General features: G+C 39.2%; 1 protein-coding gene across 10 annotated transcripts in view; it reads right to left on the bottom strand.

Moving 5' to 3' along the window:
- Positions 1-418: 418 nt before the first annotated feature.
- LOC148033472 (pentatricopeptide repeat-containing protein At2g39620-like) overlaps positions 419-13,998 on the bottom strand; it is a 30,312-nt gene continuing 16,732 nt past the window's right edge. For 2 of the 10 annotated variants that reach the window (XM_087681392.1, XM_087681393.1), the window contains exon 4: positions 5,037-9,796. The gene's annotated coding sequence lies outside the window, so the exon portion shown is untranslated. The other 8 variants (XM_087681388.1, XM_087681391.1, XM_087681400.1 and 5 more) reach the window with 7 other exon arrangements.

The following is a 13,998-nucleotide window of genomic DNA, read 5'->3' as shown; positions in this document are numbered from 1 at the left end:
TTGTCTGAGCGCTAAAATGTTACCCTTCCAATGCTTTGATACATCTACAGTTGCAGATGCTTTCACCTTGAAAGTTCACTTCATACTTGGGCGCATATGTACCCAAGACGCGAGCAATGATACGTATCAATGATCAAATTTCCTTCATCATCTTTTCTGTTACATATTTCTATCGAGAATGCTTGTTCTTCTCTCAAGCATTATAACCTATGCATGAGATATAAAAAAGTATGTATTAATCCATAAATAATAAGCATTTTAAGTTTATCTATTAATCACCAATATGCCATACAAATCAACATAGCATTAAGAGATATTTACACTTTTGTGAACAAACATAAATATCGATATCGAAACACATGTGAATATGTACATCAACATAAAGTATAGATTCAATTTCAAGGCATCACTTTAATCATACAATTTACATGAAATATAATGAAAAAAATAAAACAAAAATACTCATAAAATTTTACCAAAATAAAATTTATTATAATGAATAGGAGTCTAATTTGACTCAATACATTGTATGAAACGTGGATATTATAAAGTAATTGTTGCAAGGATAGCAACCACATGGCATGCAAATCTTAAATTGTTCCTTAAGTTAGAACTAGCATCAAACCCTATTGTAAAGATAGTAAAAATGGATAATGCAAAGAAGAAGAAAGAGAATATGTGAGTATGCGAGAGAGAAAAAATGAGCACTTATCCAATCTTGCCCAAATTGATCTCTACAAAAAATAATAGCAAGAGTTAGTATTTACATGAATATATACTGAAAAAACAGTAGAAAAAAGGAAACACGTAGAGAGAGAGAGAGAGAGAGAGAGATAAGTACTTATGCAATATCACCCAAAATGATCTCTACAATAAAACAAGGGTTAAAACTAGCATCATGTTGTATTGAAAATATATCAACAAAAAAAGAGAAATTAATACCTTTGTCTCTTGCTCCAAATAAACTCTGCAAGAAAACAATTAGAACCAATATCAAATTCTATTGAAAACATGACATAAAAGAGAAACAATACATAGAGAGAGGGGGAAAGAGAGAGAGAGAGAGAGAGAGATGAGCACCTCTGCCTCCTGCCCAAAACCTTTGCAACAAAATAACAATAACATTAAGAAACGACATCAAACCCTATTGAAAAATTAACAAACAAGAGAAAATGCAAAGAGAGATGGACACCTATGTTTTGCCCAAAATTTGAAGCTGCATGGAGACGAAAGTGCAGAGGTAAGCAGAACATTCAAAACCCTAATTACTCTCAACAAGGAGCTTCAATGGAGACAAAAATTTACAAGTATAGAGAAGATAGGAAAAGTGGTCAGTTACTCAACTTTTGGGTCAAACTGATTCCGTGAGAGAAAAAAATCGAAATTGAAAATTCTCCAAAAAAAGGAAAAAAAATACGAGATGAAAAAAGCTCAAATTTTGTGTACTATTCATTTTTCCTTTTTTTTAATCTTCCACTACCTCTTTTTTTTAATAGAAAACCCAAGATTTGAAGATAGAAGATTCACCCTCCATGAATGTCAACATCTAGCCTTCCTATTGGACGATCCAAAATGCCCACATCTTAAACTATATTATTTTTTAGGACCCATTTGTGACTTCATTTTTTTCCTAATGAAAAATTACTTGCATCACACTCACACTAGATATCATTGGACAACAAGTATCCTTGCTTATGCCAATTGTTAGCTACACTCCCATTAGATTATTTGCAAACTACTAACACATTTATAGTACATTGCTAATAAGTTCTTAACACATTATTTTCACACAAACATATTCTTACCAAGTTCTTAGAACATTATATGTGCCACAATTTTCCTCTCAAGGTGATAGATATCAAATTTATAGAGAAGTGACTTGTACCATAAACATCCCCTTATATACTATGTTTCATTACATATGGCCACAAACTTTATTATGTATATTGGATTGAGCTACAAAAAAAACCTTGATTGAATATGTGTGCTTTCAATATGTGTATGATGATCCTTGTTTCATTGTTTTTCTTCTGATTAAGATGTGCAATGACTTTAGTTGTTTTGGACAATTTACTTATTTGGATCTTAGGTGGTGCTTTATATCTCTTTTCTTTTCATCCCTAAACACATCAAAATATTTGGGAGTACAAAGCCACAAAGAAAATAAATCACCGAAAGAATGACATAAACATAGGCTCGAGAAGGATGATTTAGCTATTAATGAAGATTCCAAATAAAGAATATCATTACATCTAGTGAAATATTTCGATGCATAAACACAATACAATCAGAGAGAGATTAAGCAAGAGATTTTGGTTTGATTCTTCAGTGCCTTGTAAGGATTAGAATGTCATAGTACAAGAGAGATAAGTGAGGTTCTTCCACAGATAAGATCTATACCATATGTGAAAAAATACCCTAACACAAAAACACAAATAACATCATATAACAAAGCACAAACTGATAGAACACAATTAGGATTAGGATAACTCAAAGATAATAAACACAGAGAATGAATGAAGTGATATGATTATTGAATATACAATACTCATGCAACAAGCACACTATGTAGTGAATGAATAATATACCTCAAACTCCTGTATCTCAAGGATCAAGGCAAGTGTAATGAGCTAGAGAGTGTCATACTCCGAACAGATCCCAAATTGCAGCAAGGCAACCTCCAAATGTCCAACACCAACAAATGCAACCAAGGAAGGTTGGATCTGATGCAGACAACGGAGGAGAGAAACTAAAAATGCAAATGAGGAGAGAGAGAGAGAGAGAGAGAGAGAGAGACTGAAAACGTAGGAAAAACTGAAAATAGCAGTCAACATGCTAAAATCAGCTCCGAACAATGTATGGTAAGCTGGAAACAAGCGCCAGACTGTTCTAGACAACAATGGCTAGCTTGGACTGCAAAATTCTCCATGTATGGGGTGCTGACAACAAGCTGAAATACCTAAAATCTGCAAAAACAAGATTAAGCCTAAATGGAGGGCATCATACATATTTATAAAAATTTTGGGCCCTCCCAAGTGGGTTTATGCTTGTGGGATACAAACATTCTCTAGGAACACATTTCTTTTTAAATAAACAAGGTTTCTTCCTTAATTAAGCATATTTTGGAGTTGCTTAAGTGAAGCTAATGCATTTTTAGCTCAACACCCCCTTTCAAGCCCAACAACAGTGCCACCAAGCCCTTTTTTATAAAAAATATTGTATCCCAAGGCGTCCCAACCAAAGCATTGGACTACCCAGTAGCCTACTAAAACTATAGAAGCAATGGTTATATTACCAAGGGAGCCCAAGTAATCACCCCAGAGAGACCAAGGCATCAAACAAGGGGTGTACATCGACTGCCCAGTGGCCTACCAAGTCCTACAAAGGTAGATGGAATCAACTTCTTTTTTTAGGGCTTTGTAGTTTTGATAGATTTAACATGAAGTGAGGGTTTCTAATCAGTTTTCGTCCTATTGAGTACTCGTGCCCCAAATGGAAGAGAGATAAGGACGGTCAAACCCAAGACCTTCACAAAACAAGCATGCTATCCCTACCATTATTGGATATTAGTAAAAAAAAAAATGGCTAAGGTGTGGGTGACACAAATATAGCAAAGATGTGAAGCAAGTAAGACAAGCAAAGCAAGCAAGCTAGGAAAAACTGCCTTGGAGACTACCATATGCAATGCCACGAATATGGTGAATCTAAAATCGACCACTCTAAAAGATTGAAAATGGATAAATACATATATATGCATGTTTACATAAACAGAATGCTAATACATGGGGTAATGCAAAGAGAGATCCAAGATCTCATGCTCACGCAAAATGCAATGCAACGGTGCCACTTAGACAGTTCCCTCGCAAGAAAATTGTTCACTTGTCCAAGTGCCTTTTTATAATCATGTCATCCTATCAGTGTGGATGACAACAAATATCTTACAATACAAAAGAATAAATAAATGAATGAGTGTTTAAAAACTATAAGCATCAGCACTGTCATTATCAAGAGAAGTAGCCACCCCCTCTCAAGCTAGAAGGAAAAGCAAGAGGAAAGCACCCTCTCCCCATCAATCTGAAGAAGTAGGGAAGGGTGTACCCAAGCCAATCCTGGATAAAATGTACTAAAGAATCGGCCAATCAACCGCTTTAGTTAAAATGTCTACAAAATTGTCTGACAAAAGCACAAACGCTATGCGAATAGTGCCTAGTGTGCATGGACTCTCACATGGAGCATCGTGCTATGAAATACTGATTGAGAATGTTGACTAAATAAGCTAAGTCTAGCCCAGTACGAATTAAAAAAAGAAATTTCCCTACAACAAACTTATAGGTATACGCATCAAAGGACTAGCCTAGGATAAAATATCCTTCGACAAGTGGACAATAGAATCGAGAGCGTGGCAACTCGTCGTATCTAATCCGTAGTAAACTATTCCACGAGCTGAAGTACGTACTTCTGCTGTGATACAAAAATACAACCCCCGAATCGAACTATCTCCATCCCCAAGAAGTAAATCAACAAACCAGGTCCGTCATCTCAAATGTAACACTAAGCTTTGTCTTGATTTCCACTATGGCAACAGAATCTGAGCTTGTGATGAGTAAGTCATCAACATACAGCATGATGTAGCTAGCCCCATCTGCAGTAGATCAAACATATAAGTTCGGGTCATAAGGGATAGAATGGTATCTGAGAGTCTGTAAAAACTCGTTCATCTAATGAAACCAATATTGTGGTGCTTGCTTCAGTCCATAAAGAGCTTTCTGCAAGCAGAATACCCTATCCCTCGGATTTGCAAAAGGAAATCTTGGTGGCTACTCACATAGACTTCCTCCTTCAAATAACCATTTAAGAAGGCACTCTTGGCATCCATCCGATATATCGGCCAACCATAGTGAGCAGCTAGTGTGAGTAATAACCAAAAAGATATCGACCGCACAGTAGGTGCAAAGGTCTCTTCATAACCAATACCATGCTTCTATCAAAACCCTTGTACAATAAGGTGAGCCTTGTAATTGTCTGAAGTCTTGTCTGAAGTCCTATCATCCTTTAGCTTGATACTAAAAATCCATTGTGTCCCAAAGATTTTCTTGTGGCTCGGATGATCCACCAACGTCCAAGTCTCATTTCGATCAATACTCTCTAGCTTTTCCATGGCATCTCGCCATTGAGGGTGTTGAAGAGCCTCCTGCCATGTATCCAACTAAGAATGCGCTATGTAATCGCCTATAAATAGCGACACAAATGATGCCTAAGGTGCAAGCCGAGCACATCTTCTAAGTTCCTCCGAAGTGGAATCCGATGGTAAGATCCCCAAATCTCGCATGGTCTGCTAGGATCAACGAGGTAACGAGTCTCACAAAGGGAACTTGGAAGCTAAAGAATCTGCAAGTAGGTTAGGAGCGGATAGTAGAGCTAGCTTAATAGGTATGATCTCCAATGATGTGGAAGAAGGAATCGGATCGAAATCCGATATAGAGGATTGCATGATATCCCTCTCACCAAAGATAGCGTTCCTTTTAACAATCACCTTATTCGTCTGAGGATTGAACAAACAATAAGCTTTCGCTTCAAAGGAATATCCAATAAAAATAAGGAGATTAGCTCAGGGAGTGAGCTTTCCTATTTTATCATCAGGCATATGCGTGTATGCACAACACCTCAAGACTCTAAAGTGGGATATGATAGGCCGAGAGCCAAAGAATGCCTTGTATGGGGTCTTTTGAGAAAGAGTTGCAATTGGGCACCGATTGAGGATGTACACCGTAGTGTTAGCAACCTCAACCCAAAGGCACTCAAGAAGCTATGTTGCGAATAGCACAGAGAGTGCCATTTCAATGAGTGTCAGGTTTTGATGCTCTACGACTCCATTCTGAGAGGGAGAGTTGGTAGAGGTGAGCTAGTGAGAGATGCCATGCTGCTATAGAAACTCGAAAAACTTGTGGAAAATGAACTCACTACCGCTATCGCTCCTCATGCAATCAACAAGACGACCTATCTGGTTACGAATCAAACAACACCCAAGCAAAGAAATATATGAAAGCATCGAACTTATGCTTCAGGAAGTACACCCACATGTATCTCGAATAATCATCCACTATCAAAAAGAGGTACACAACACGTCATTCAAGGCAACAACGGGTGTGGTCCCACAAAGATCAACAGGAATCAATCTAAGAGGTGCCTCAACTCTATATATAAACTACTAAGAAAATGGGGTACGATGCTTCTCCCCGAGCTGACATGCTTTACAAACATCTTGAGCTAGCTTTAAGTGAGAAAGACCCTCAACCATCTCACGACAAGACAACTTATAAAGAGAGTCATAGCCAAGCCAACACGCCCTAAGCGGAAATGCCAAAGATGCTCATTCTTTATAGGCTCTCCCGAGATGTGGCTAATGCCTAGAAGTATGGAACACGGAGCTCTCGACTATCAGCTCAGTAAGAAAATGGATCATGTAGTATGGGCCATCAGGCTGTGCCTCGCCGTAAGCATTCACTAAACCAACCTGAGAGTCAAGGATCTCGACTCTAGTAGCTATAAAAAAAACTGCTCGCCCCAACCGGCAAAGTTGCTAAACATATAATAAGTTCACCCCAAGCTAAGGGACATAGTATACATTGTCCAACGAAGCCAGATTCGAACCCTTGTCAATGGAAAAACTGACACAACCTTGAGCTTGGATCTTGATCAAGGAGTTGTTTCCTACATGGACCCACCCGATTACAAGAGCTTATGTACGAAAACTATCCTCTATAAGAGTCATGTGATGTATAGCTCCACTGTCCACAATCCAAACAAGTGCTGATGTGCTCAATTGTGACGAGTGGGCCTCTATGGTAACCTCATTGGGAGGCAACTCACACATATGGACAAGACTCGCAACAATGTCTCTACGGAGATGATATGGGCCTTCGCAAGCTAATTAGACAAGCCCTCTGGAGTTAAGAACGTTGTCAACTGAGATGCCTGACCGGTGGCAGTGTGGGTCTAACATTTTCATTGCCCCTTGCCACCACCCTACCTCCCCTAAGGGAGATTGCCCAACTGAGGAGCGGGGGCCTGTGACTTGGGTTTTGGTGTTGCGTCTCTTGCCTTTGATCGACACTCGTCATCAAAATGACCAACCTTTAGACAATTTTAACAATACATATTCTTCTTAGGTACATTCTGCCACCCGGATTTGAGTTGAGACTAGGAGTTTTCTTGTGATTCCCTTGCTTGATTTTGATTTTAATTTTGATTAAGTTTGATTTGGTTTTGCCTTCCCTTACTGCCTTGTCTAAGAATGAAAAACAAGAACCCCCTCTGAGAGATTATTCATATGAAACTAATCGAACAATCCTGCATAATACAATAGCTGACATTCAAATTCATAGAATGTCAGCAAATTAAACAAAGGCATCACTTGCTCCACAAAATTGAAGTATTTATGAAATAGCTTGTTCAGAAACAATGTGACCTAATCATTAGAGGACTTAAAAGTTCTTATAGTAGAGAATTCCACGAGGAGACGCCGATACTCAGCCAACTTGACTTTCAAGTCATCCCGGTCAGAGATTTTAAAGTTCTGAAGCTCATGATTTATTCAAAACAGGTCCTATCTCGAGCCGCATAGCAATCAGTCAAGTGTACCTATCACTCTAACACTAAGTCAAAATGCTAAAGCTGAGAATGAAACTCAAGCAATAAGCCCTACATCAGCTCAATAATAACGAAGGTATTCCTAGTCTTCCATGAGTGGACGACCTCGTATGGAACAAATGCAAGATCGGGTTGGGGTTCCAACCCCTACACAAGATCCCATAGGTTATATGAGTCAATAACATGTCTCATCAAGTTCAACCAAGTTGTAAAGTTTAACATGTTAAGACGAGTCTTGTCATTGAATGCATACTTGAAAGATGAGTAAGAACCATGAGGTGTCGAGAATGTGATTTAAGATAGATGTGAAGGATAAGATCATGGTGGTGGTGGTGGTGGTGGTGGTGCCTAATAAGAAGGAGAGAGGAGAAAGAGATGGGTAGGCAAAAATAGGCCAAGTGTCCAATGAGTACCGATTGATGCAGACACTAGAACATGAATGTTTTCATAAGGTGCCAGTGGAGGCGGAGGCACTGGGATACTTAAGCCCTGTCTAAATGTCGACTCGGACACAGCATAATGACCGGAGGATCCACTAGATAATGCCACAGAGAAAAACAATGGCACCAACTGATCCATACTTAGGAGAGACTGGGGAGAATACCCCGACTGCAATGATCTCAAAAGTGTGTAAGGAAAAGGTGGAACACCACCTAGATGAGCAACAGATGAGGTTCTACCGGTTGTGCCTAAGTTTAAAGAACCCCTCGGTGTGGTGAATGAAAACACATGTGATCCTAAATGAGAGGCAACATGCGGTGTACTTAATAGAGGCTAAAAGGATGTGGCAACACAATAAGAGGATGGGGTGCAAGGGAGATTAAATGGATTTGTAATAGATATAGATGTGGAAAATAATGTGGGTTTCTTTTGTCCATTAAATGCATTAAATTGAAAAAACGATCATGAATATAAACCTACTTCATTTTGACCTTTGAAAACAGAATTGTTTAAAGGAAAAGAAGAGGAAGTAGTACTCAGTTTTTTCTTTCAACTGCTTACCTAGTCTTGAGTTCATAAAGAAATATTTATCTTCCTTATTACTCATAAACCAAAAATTGTTTTGCATATGTTCTTCATCAAGAAATCATCCATACCAATAGGAGAAGAAAAATCATCATTAACAGAATCTGAAATGTTAGACATACATGGCACCGGAGAGAATAAGTATAAAGGCAATGGAGTGTACTCTATGCTAGTTTTCACTTGCGGATAGCCAGTCAGGCCTAAGTGGAGATTCTGCCCTTTCTGCATGATAAGTAGATCGATGCACCGAATCTAAAGGGTGAAATTCAAACTTACCTTCTATCTACTGTCGGGCTCTATGCATCAAAATGAGATTGTACTTAGCTGCAGGGATCTCGTAAGATCGTGGAACTCCATGGTAGTCCAATGTCTGTCTGGCCATATCGAAAGCTCGTGAAGCAAGTTGTGAGGCCCACTTCGACACATTTCTCCATGGATTTATCTCAGATGTGAGAAGTGGTACGGAAGTAGTGCTCGAAGTTATCTGCCCTTCTGTTGTTCATGCTTCTTGCGTAGAGCTTTCGAATCAAGGCCTGGATTTCTCTTAGAGAACTCAGCTCTAATACCACATGAAGGAATACCCTAACACAAAAATACAAATAACACCGTACGACAAAGCACAAACTGATAGAAAAACACAATTAGGATTAGGATAACTCGGAGATAATGAACACAGAATGAATAAAGTAATATGACTATTGAATATACAATGCCCATGTAACAAACACACTATGTGGCGAATGAATATTGTTCCTTGAACTCATGTATCTCAAGGATCAAGGCAAGGGTGATGAGATAGAGAGTATGTCGTACTCCAAATGGATACCGAATCGCAACAAGGCAGCCTCCAAATGTCGAACACCAATAAACGCAACCAAGGAATGCTAGAACTGATGCAAACAGCAATGCAAGAGAGAAAAAGACTAAAAACACAAGTGAGAAGAGAGAAACACTAAAAAGAAAAAAAAGCAACAACAACAACCAACATGCTAAAATCAACTCTGAATAGTGTGTGGTAGGCTAAAAATAGGCGCCAGACTGTTGTAGACAGTATTGGCCAGCTTGGACCGCGATGTCATCTGCATCCGAGGTGTGGGCAGCAAGCCGAAATATCTGAAATCTGCAAAAATAATATGAAGGCTGAATGAAGGACATCATATCTATTTATATAAAGTTTGGGCCCTCCCAAGTGGATTAGTGCTTATGGGATACAAACACTCTCTAAATATACATTTTTTTTTAATAAACAAGGTTTTTTTCTTAATTAAGCATGTTTTGAGGCTGTTTAAGTGAAGCTAATGCATTTTTAGCTCAACATCATGATCTTCGAACCTTTCGGGCGATAGCTACCCTAGAAGTGACTAAGAGAAGCAATCAACATATATTTTTAGAAATAGCATGTGATCCTTCTCTAACTTAGATATATTTCCAACATTTTTACTATCATCTTTATCCTTAGTGAAAACCAAGTACGCTGAAAGATGATTTTTTATTACTTAGAAATGACACCTACAGATATAGCAAGGACAAATTCCGCTTCCAACTTTATATCAAGTGTGAGTGTCTTTCCCTTATATTGAATAGTAATCTCTTTTGCACATGAATCAATGACTGCATGCATATAGTGACACCATGGCATACCAAGCAATACATCACAATCCTCAAGTGGAGTAAATGAAAAACTCTTCGCTGTCCACATATCCCTACCTATGCAACTGAAGCTTTTCAATGAGTGCTATGACGAGCTCTGCATGACCTTTACATGCCATTCCAACTTTCCCTATGGGTTTCATCTCATCCTCTCTAATGCTTAGACGACAAGCTGTCATATCTACAGAGATGAAGTTGCCTCGTGCACCATTATCAAAGAATATCCATACATAATTTTGCACCATGCTCTGCACAACTCAATAGCATCATCATTAGGCTAATCACTAACAACATCAGGCATCAATCCCACTCATGTTTTGGACTTCTTTCCCTTAGGATCGCCCTGATTTTCTGATTTTCTAGCTTGCTACCTATCGGGACGGTCCCTTGCAATGTGACTCTCCTATTCACAATTGAAACATTTATTTGCAACCATCAATTTCCTATGTTGTGCCAATGTTTTAAAGCCCTTTCTTTGTTGCTTTGGTCTATTTTTACCCTAATTTTCAAATCTACCCCATTTCTCAACCTTAAATAACTTTTTATTCGGCTTTTTTCCACTCTTTAGGAAGCTCGAATCCTTCCTACGCAACAAAGCATCTATTGTAGCAAGTCTTTATGAGCTAAGACATGCTAGAGTTGCTAGATTTAGTACAAACATTCATGATTCCTTTAGGCAACCCACAAACATATTTTTCCACTTGTTCATGAAGGGGTACAGGACAATAAGAAGTGACGGGCAGCGATGCATCCCAAAACTTCTTATTATATTACTCTAAATTCTTGCATTCCTTACCATCCAACTTATTCCAAGTGGTCATGATGTCCCTTTCAAAGATACTTGCCAACCAATTCGATGCAAATATTTGCTTGGATCATATCTGTGTTGACGGTGCTCTACCTTGCATCAAAAAAGTGGACCACCACTGCAATGCATTCCACTTCACGAAAGTGACTGCTTTTCGAATCTTTGAGGATTCAGTGGAGTTTCTCCCTAAATGGGCTACATCAAACTGCTAAATGAAAGTCAAAGCTTTCAACCTATCTTGTGCAGCACTTAAGGACTCAAACTTCATTGCTTTTCCACCCTCATCATAGTCTTTTGTTGCCCCTTTGGGTGTCAAGTTGTCTTACACTAGCTTTAGCAAAAGAGCGCATTTGCTGAATTTACATCAAAACCAACATCAAACAGAGCATTTGTATGACTAGCACTCATTCCTTGAGGCCCATAAGCATTCAGGGGTGCAAATGCATTACCAAACATACTACTTTGTGCCCTAGGCATGAAGCCAATGTTGCCATACATAGGGTTTTGCACATTTCTAGCCATACTCGAATACATCAGGCCTTACATACCATGCATTGGCTGCTGCATACCATAGGGATTTGTGCCATACATTCCCATATGTGGTCCCTATCCAACCATGGCATGAAAAGACATGCTTCCACTAAAGTATCCTGGCTGCCCCATATAAGCATGCATGTCTAGCTGTCCAAAATCCGATGGATTGGCACTTCCATGATGGCCTTGCATTTGCATTCCTTGTCCCATAGGTAACAATTACTTTACTTCATTAGTATCTTTGGAAGCTTCAAGTGCAAATTTTGGCATTATCTTCAATGCACCTTGTTATCCTGAAGGTATGGAAGATGACTTCTTCTTCTTGCTCTTGATGTCCTTTGAAGTATTCAAAAATCGGGTGAATTGAGGATCCTTTGCCAATTCAGCACAGAGATTTGCTGCTATCCTCATTCAATTCTTGAACTAGTTATCAAATTCCTCTTCACTTTGCTAGTCATCAATCTCATTATGCCTTGAAGGCCCTACATCTTGTCCAACAACAACATTTTTAGCTTGTTGTCCATGCTTTGAGCCTTGTCTAAGATCAAGCATTGCATTTCCTTCTTCCCCATGTGAGTGTCCATACTCAGAGACATCATCACTGCTTGATTCCACCTCATTGTATGAAGACATGTTGCTGTAATTTCTCAACTAAAAGCAAAAATTAGCACTAGTACAAAGCTTTGGCTTGCAATCAAGTGCCTCAAGCAACCCAAATCGAGGGATTGAGTGGTATCCCGGCAATGGAATTATGAAATCAACCTTCCTTCTTGGAGAGGGTGGTAATTCCCTAATCAAGCACTTAATTACAACAATCAACAAATAAACATAAATTGAAATGCACACTTTACCTTAAAATCTTGGATAGTAGATACCCTATCAGCCCCAAAATTGGCAACCCTTTCGGTATTTCTTTAACTTCTATCGCAAATGGATTGATTACAAGTCGAGATTCCACAATCTCCTTGGCTAATCTAAAAGCCCCTTGTTGATGCAACAATCAACAAACATTGAGCCAAATGCCCCTTGAATTTCACCCAGGACTTGCTCTAATCGAACCCCAACTAGCCAAATGCTGCCCCAAATTTAAAATGGATGTCTTACCATTTGAAATTCTTGTCGATTTCACAAATTGTAGGTGCTAATTTCAATGTACGATGGCTTCTTCTGATGGCATGAATCCCAAGGTAGCTGTTAAACCCTAGTTCATGTAGAAATTTAGGATTTACAATAAAATTACCTCTACTGTCTACCAAATATGGCTAAGATCTGCTCCAAATAGCTGAGAAATGCTGATATCTCTTGAGATTGGCTTGAAATAGATGAAAGAATGCCAAAGAAGAGAGAAATTCATGATTTCCACGTGGAAAATGGTTGAAATTGATTGATGCCTGCTTTGATCAGCCCCAATTGCTATCGCCTTCTACCAAGGGAAGTGCCCACCTATTGTCGCATGCATCTGTAGGCATCATAAATGTTGTCGCCTATCACCAAGGTCTCATGCAATAGTTGGCAGCCGCTTAAATGTCTCCACAGCAAAAAAAATCAAACCAACAACTTTCTCTCTCTCACACACAGGCTCCAAACTAACTGAATGATTGAGAACCAACCCCCAAAAATGTTTTCTCAATTTGCATGGGTATTTTTACCAAGTAGTATGAAGAAAGCTGTTAAGGTTTGCACTGAGAAAACACAATGTACGACCACGACAGAAACACAAAGAGACAAACACAGACATAGAAAGTAAAACTCAAACCCTAAATGCAAAACTCAAGACTCAAACACAGAAACTCAAACACAAACAAAAGAAGGGAGAGAAGAACACAACTCTCAAGTGAATGAATACTGCAAATGAATGTAAGAGTGTACAGATACTCAAGGGCAAAGCAATGTGTCGGAGAGTGACATCCACCTGAGACGGATCCAAAGTTTGTGACCACCAATCGAACTGTGAAGAGAGAGGAATCTGCAAAACGTTAACACCAGAGACTGTTGGAGACAAAGGCGACAACTGGCAAAAGGGTCTGGTGATGTCAGGCAGCTCCTTATGAGTGCAAACGCAAGCAAGAAGATGTCGCCAGATGGAGGAGCAGCAGCTACAATGTCACCAAACTGATGGAGGTCCAAATGCAAGCAGCTGGAGGGTGTGGAGACTGACGCCTAGCTAATGAAGATCAAACGCAAGCACTGGAGAGGCTAGCGATGGCAATTGGAGGCCAAACGCAGCCTAGAAGGAGATGCCAGACAATGGGCGATCGCTGGAAAAAGGCGCCAGGGCACTGCAAGGCAGGAGGGGCTGCCATGTGTGAGTTGACTGATGGCTGTGATCT

Source organism: Lygodium microphyllum, chromosome 7, assembly GCF_053477565.2.
Source record: "Lygodium microphyllum isolate KBCC chromosome 7, Lygodium_microphyllum_v1.1.10, whole genome shotgun sequence".
Lineage (NCBI taxonomy): Eukaryota > Viridiplantae > Streptophyta > Polypodiopsida > Schizaeales > Lygodiaceae > Lygodium > Lygodium microphyllum.
This window is presented reverse-complemented; position numbering and strand designations above follow the sequence as displayed.